Here is a 7,410-nt window from a genome sequence, read left to right on the forward strand (position 1 = left end):
TAAGGGGTTTATATCTTTATAGTCTCCTTATTAATACATACCAAGACACGGTTAAAATGGTAATGACTTCAGCCTTTCTTACTTTATGGAAACTCTTAAATCATTATCTAATATTAAATCTACCAGCTACTTGGTATAACAGTTTTTTGCTTTTTCTGTAAAGAAGAAAGAAACACCTATAATACTTGTTTACTACCAGGCAAGCCATTTTTTAAAAAAGGACAGGAACATCAAATACTTATTGTAATACTTCTTTAACACCTAATATCTTTAAATTATTATAAATCATATTGACTGTTAGGTACATGAGTGTTTCTCAGAACTTTTATTCTTCACTGGCCTATCCAATTTATCATCTGCTTAGAATCTTACATTTTTATTATTTCATACCTAACTTCCATTTTTACTAATTCAATTTCTAACTTACTAAATAAGAACAGAGAAGTGAAAAATCTTCCTTTTGCCTGCTTTGAGAAATGACTTGAGAATGACACTTGAAATAAATGTTTGTATATGCTTGATTAAATGCATGCATGGATGTATATTAACATACATAATTTTCTTAGTGATTTAAATGACCTCTAATATTTCATCAAAAATTATAACTTAATATAGAAAAAACACTATCAAAAGGGCCTCCAGAGGTTAGAATGTAAGTTAATTAATGGAGGGAATTAAATCCCTCTTCCCTGTTGCTTCTCGCTGTTGAAGAGCATCTGACACCAGGAGGTATGGGGCAGAGTGGTCCGAAGTCTCAGAAGAGGTTGGTAGGAAATGACCTGCCAGAGGTTAGCATCATAGTGGACCAGGGGAAAGGACGGGCTAATGCTACAGACCAGCTCTTTTTCTCCGTCTCAAAGGAGCATTGCATGATGCATATATAGCTTTCGTTTTCTGCCTCTATGTCACCTCACTGCCAATATACCTGGTTTTTTTTCTTGAACTGATGGGAAACTTTGGTATTAGAAATTCTAGAAGCTTAGCTTTTGAAGGGAAATTATAGATTTACTCAAACTGTCATCTAATGTCTGAATCCATAACACATTATTCTTGCTAAATAGAAATCCACCTCTACCTGAATACTTGCAGTGACTGTGAATTTACCACATGTCAAAGCACCTATTCTAAATCCTGCCTCTCTGTAGCTTTCACCCATTTGTCTAGTCTGCTTTATGGAATGACCACAATAAACGACTCTCTTCCAGGTGTCGCGCTTCAGAGTTTTGATGGCAGCCATCCCTGGTGAGTTCCTTCCTGACCTGAGATGCCATGTTACACCAGCAGTTCTTCATGTCACCTGGTTAGGAGACTGCCCTTATCTTCCTGACCGCTGTTTTCTGAATGCATGCTGGTTTGTCAAGATCCCAAGAGTAAATATTTTCTAAGAATGGAAACAATATTCCAGGTATGGTATAATCAATGCAGTGTGTAACAAGGATATTAATTTCTAAAGTCTAGATATCATACCTCTACTAATGCCATTGAATTTGCTTAAATGGTTGATCAGCTGTATCACAGAACTGGCTCATAGTAAGCTTGAAGTCAGTTAAGAACTTCAGACATTTTCTCATATATATGTGTGTGTGTATATATATATATATATATATATATACACACACACACACACATACATATATATACACATACATGTATATATATGTATGTGTGTGTGTGTGTGTATATATATATATATATATACACACACACACACACACATACATATATATACATGTATGTGTATATATATGTGTGTGTGTGTATATATCCCAACTAGGTCTTTCCTACCCTGCCTTTATGTATCATAAGATTATATTTATTAATAGATAAAATATTCAGAAAAAAGGAGATAAAATAATATTCTATTATGTGCTTATAAGCTCCCACCTGAAATATGTGTGTTGGTTCGCAACCTTAAGAGCTTTCCAGTGAAATCTGAAACTGATCCGCATACAGACAGCAAGAGAGACCCAAGAAAGAGGCAGACCACTCCAGATTGGTAGGTGGCAGCTTCAATGAGAAAGGGAACTATGTACAAGGCTTGTCTTGAGCGGCCACAAGATGAGTAGATCTCTGCATCAACCTGTCAGAATTTTAGAAGTTAATAGAGAGGCCTTAACTAGGTTCAGTCACAGTCACAGTCCAGATGGTCTCAACAACACCTTACTCTCTCAAGGCTGCACCCTTGAAACAGCTCTGACTATGCGAACAGTGGTCAGAACACACATTCCAAGGACAGGGGAGGGGGAAGGAAACTCCCATTGTCCAGGTCCAGTTCGTGGGTCAACTGGCAATCATGTCCTCTTGATGTGTTGATTTCTGTATCCTGCACTTTGAAACATTTTGATATACTGTAGTATTTCTGGGGTGAAGGACAAGAATAGTTAGGAGATTTAAGGAGATGTCTTAGGAGGAACTGGGAAGAAGCATAAGGAAAAAATGACGTGATAGCTATTTCTTTTGAGAGCTCTCTTCAAATGTCTGAATAGCTGCTATCGAAAGGTAGAAGTTAAACTAATATATGTTAAAACAAGGTGAAATTTAACCCCATAGTAGGAAGAATTGTCTTACCATTAGATTTTTTTCAAAAGTGGCATAGGCTATTTTGGGCAATAGTGAGCTACCTATCAGCAATGGTTTAAAAACTAGAAAAGTTACTGACCGAAGATACTGTTAAGGGCATTAACTTGTCTGATGGAGGCTGGGCTAAATTATTTTTTCATGGTAATGAGTTTATACATATTTTTGGTACCAAATAGCATTAACATTTATCCTCACTAAATGTTATTTTATTACTTTGCCCCAATCTTTACTTTGTCATGTCCTGTAATTCGTATCATTTGCATACTTTATAAATGTTGTTTTTATGTTCCTGTTTAAGTTATTGATATAAACATGGGCAGCAACATATTTAGGGGTCCAGTTGTTAATACTGGACAGCATGTGAAAGCCCATAAAGGAAACAATTATTGAAGAGCATTTTACTATTTCATTCTACAAGATATTGTGGATGAATTTGTACATTGATTTTGATCACAGTTCTTTGATCTACCACCTTATAATGCCATAGCAATCCAAAAGAAGGAGGCAGGGCAGAGGGAGGAAGGAAATTTGGTATGAGTACCTGGGCACACTTGTGCTGACTGTCGATGTGTTTACTTTCTGACATAGGACCAACTGGAAGCTGCAGCCTAGATTGAGGGGTAGGCTCAGGGTACAATGGGCTTCAAGTCTTGGTCTGCTAATGGGGAACAAATCATATAAGAAGAGTCCTGGGGCTAAGCAGTGATCATTCAGGGTGAAATGCATGAGTGGTAAAGACAGGAATAGCCTGGACTGCAAAATGAAGCAGTGGTTTGAAGGAGGTTGAAATTGTAGGAGAATAGAGCATCCATATCTAGAAAATGACAGAAGCAAAATAGTGGGCACGGGGGGAAATGAATCAATTGGTCAGCTACAGAGTAGACAGACTGAAAGGAGCGTTCAGTTTGGGAGCTGAGTCCAAAACAACCTCATGAGCAAATCAACCTCTGCTCCAGCATCCCCTGAGATGTGGACTTGTTGGTCCTCAGAAGACTGAGAGTGTGGTCAATGGTAGACACTCAAAATTCTTTTCTGTAATTTTTGTCTGCAATATACTTTTCCTCCTTTTGGAGACTGATCACTTTTGCATATTTCCGGTCCTAATTATCATCTTAAATAACTATAATTTTTCAAATATCCTAAACAGTGACATAGATTGCATTGCAAATTATTTCAGCCCATGAGATATAACTCATATGGACCTAGACATGTAAACAGTTGGGTTAAAAGATCCCACAGTATCCCCAAATCCCAAGACCTAAAATGCTTTGAACCACTTAAGTTTTCTCTTAAAGTTTGTGCTAACTTCCTCTTTTAACCTGAACTGATGCAAGCCATTAGTTATGTCTCAATGCCACTACCACATCCCAGATGCCTCTGTGGACAACAAATATTTTGTGGCATTTTTTTTTTCTATTTTGTGACTTTGAGTGTTATTGCACTAAGAAGTGATGTGATTAACAGTGAGAAGAAGAAAGGGAGCATCTGTCAATATCAGTCACATAGAGTTGTAGCTACTGTAGATGCTTCAGTGTGGTACAGCTACGAAGCATATTTTTGAAGGGTAGGGTAGCACGTAAGACTTAAAAATAGAGAAAGACAAGTTGTTGAAGGATTTTAGTGACCACGATAAATAAAAAACAATAAAACATAAAAATAAAATACACATGGCAAAACCTAAAATAACCATTCACTTATCAAGTGAGTTTGACATTAGGAGAATATAGGTATTAACTGGTTTGTTGGTCATGAACAAGCTAGAATGCAACAAGCAAAACAGAAAATTGAAGATGAAAGGATGATTTAGAAAGTTGTCTACACAAAATTTAAGGAGTATCGTGGCATAAAGTTTCAGAAAATCTGTTGGAAAGGGGTTTACATAAATTATGATGCAGCTGAAAATTGCATTGATGGATTTGACAGAATATCTGGGGGAAAAAACCTGCTTCCTGAGCAAGTTTATAATGCTAATGGACTGGTGCTCTGTTCCTACAAAAAATTTAAACATAGCCCATGAGAGAACATCAACAGGATAAGATATGAGTGATAAATTTCCTAGAAGGCAACACTGTGGGCACACACCAACTGAAGATGGTGAGAATTGAGAAAGCCAGCATGAGATATTTGGAAGAAGTACACAGTTAATCTGTGTGTTACTATGTGGACAAGAAATATTTTCTAGCAGCATAAGCCCCTTGCAAGAAAGCTATCATGGAAAAAAAATCTGAAATTTTATCATTTTTGGACACAAATCTCTCTCTTGAACTTCCTGTAAAAAGAAATGTTTTGACATTTAATTTCTCTCAATGAGTCATTCAGCCCTGTGACTACAGAGTTTTACTCTGTCCCACTCCAAACTAATATAAATGACAATTGTGACACTTGTAGGAGAGGAAAAAAGTATTTTCTCTCCACACATCTTAGATTTATTGGGTAAGTTAGACTGACAAAAGACAAATTAGCTAGAGAAAAACAAAGAGGAATTTATTAACATGTGCATAGCACAGTACACATGGGAACACTCAGAGATGAGTAATTCAAAGGGGTAGTTAGAACTCCGGCTTATATAGCATCTTAACAAAAACAACACAAAACACAATAAATTTGTAGAGAACTGCCATGACAAAGGACTTTGAGTTTCTAAGTTGGCAAATTGTGGGAAGGTAAATATATGGGGGAACTAATCAAAGATAAGGGTTAGTTACTGAAGTTTGTTAGGCAAATTCCTTTGGTGTGGTCCCTGGGCTGATAAGGGTAGTTTTGTTTTTCCTGGTAGAGAGGGGAGGGAGGACACCTTTACAAATGTATGTTCTGCTTTTAGGCAAATAGAGAGAAGAGAGCTTTTCTTGTATCTTTTTCTCCTCAATTGCCTTCAGCTCAAAATAATCCTTATGCCCAAATCACATATTTTGGGATGGCATATTCCACTACCCTTCACACTGATGTAGCCCTTTCTTTGAGACCCTCATGCAAACAGATATTGTAAACATTTATGGAATGTATAACACAAATCTAATTGGTTTGTATCTGTATATGTTTGAAACTTCAAAAAAATTAGAATTAAAAAGCAACAAAATGCTTATCATCTCTATCTCTATTTCATTTATTGTTTATATACATAAACTGTAATGATATTCATAGTTTTTAATCTCACTTTTGGTGATTATTCCTACATTTTACTGGAGAAATTTTAATGTCATTGATTATGGGGTGTCCTTCCAGGCCCTGCTGTTGGTTTTGTTTTGAATACATAGTATATATATATATATATATATTGCCTTTATAAAATCTAAAACAAATTGAATTTTGAAATATTTCTGTCCTGACAGTTTTCAGACTTAAGCTGTATATATTTATCTATATAATTTTTTATTTATTGTCTCCCCACTAGATTCTAAGCTCCACAAAAACAGAAATTATAACTGTTTCAATTTTATTGCCAGCATATCTCTACATGCCTGGTAGGGGATAAATATCTACTTGAGTTAAAATGGAATGTTACTCTTCAAGTTTTTCCTCTCTTATCCTAAGGTATAATGCCTCTTCATCCTGTTTTTCCACACCTAGTGTGAAGGCCATTCACATTCCTGAAGGTGATTATTCGTTTGCTTCCTCTCAGACATCTGATGTCCCAAGATCCTTTTCCCTAAGCATCAGGTACATCCCTCACTTCCTTGTTAATCATCCTGCTGAGAATATGAATTTAAAATTCTTGTTTTCTTTTCTCTTTGAATGCTTCACCCACCAAGTCTCAGATCATTTTGAGTGTTCACCTTTTTAAATAATTCATAGGTTAATGCCAATCTTTTGTGTGTATTCTTGGTTTTGTATCCCTCTTCCAAATTACTCGCATCAGTAAAAAAATTAAACTAATCGTATACCCTCTGAGCAACTGCAGGACTTCTTTGAATGCTTTTGTTTTTCTCATGGACCATTTGCAATTGTGTAATCCCGATGCCATTTTTCAGAATCTTTTGTATAAGCTACATTCTTTCCCAAAGTCTCTTATCATGGTGCCATATTAATCTTTTCTTTAAACTGTTTGAAATGTATGTTCCTAATCTGAAAAGAAAGCAGAGTAAATGGAGTTGTTTGCATTTACTAGGTATTACCTAGATGTTACCAACAGTATCTCATTTAATCCTTATAATGACCTTAAAAGTTGGCATTCTTATTTTGCTGATGAAGAATTTAAAACTCAAAGAGATTAAATAAATTTTCCACATCTGTCTAACTCCAGAGCCACATACTTTCACTTCATTACACCATTTATACATCTAACCACATCTAGCTTTATCTGCTCATTATCATGAACACCTACCCAAGTTCCTGAACGTTTGAATTAAACCTGTTTTATTTTCCTTGTTGAACAAAAGAATATCCCATATAAGGTTTATTTTTTGCATTATTTCTTTTGTCTTCTGTGAGATTGCAACTGTGAAAAAGTTATGAATTTCACAATTTTTTGTTTATTTTTCCAGTAGAGTTGAAACTTCTTGCCTCTGTTCAAGTTTTGGAAACTATATTTGGAATCTAGAAAAGGGAAAGTGAAGGTAGGAAACTTGTTGATTGTCTATTATGGCAAATGCTATGCTAAGTACTTAATTTTTACTAATTCCTTCATTTTTTCATAAGATATTATTATATTCAACTGATGGTTCTTTTTCCTTTTCTTTCCACTTAATTGAATTAGCATTCATTTTTCAAATAAGCATAATTAGTCAAGTTCTCTTCCCACCATTACCCCCACTTCCTCCTCCTCACACACATTCAATAAACAAGGCTACAGGAGAGAGAGAAAGGTATATTTTACCCTATGTACCAAATATA

At 35.5% G+C, this 7,410-nt stretch overlaps 1 long non-coding RNA gene across 1 annotated transcript; it reads left to right on the forward strand.

The window, feature by feature from the left end:
* Nucleotides 1-1,239: 1,239 nt before the first annotated feature.
* LOC141277843 (uncharacterized) lies at nucleotides 1,240-7,117 on the forward strand. The gene is made up of 3 exons (XR_012329703.1): nucleotides 1,240-1,405; nucleotides 6,148-6,237; nucleotides 7,062-7,117. It is a non-coding gene; the product is annotated as an uncharacterized lncRNA (long non-coding RNA).
* The last annotated feature ends 293 nt before the right edge of the window (nucleotides 7,118-7,410 follow it).

This window comes from Tursiops truncatus, chromosome 2, assembly GCF_011762595.2.
Source record: "Tursiops truncatus isolate mTurTru1 chromosome 2, mTurTru1.mat.Y, whole genome shotgun sequence".
In the NCBI taxonomy this organism is placed as follows: domain Eukaryota; kingdom Metazoa; phylum Chordata; class Mammalia; order Artiodactyla; family Delphinidae; genus Tursiops; species Tursiops truncatus.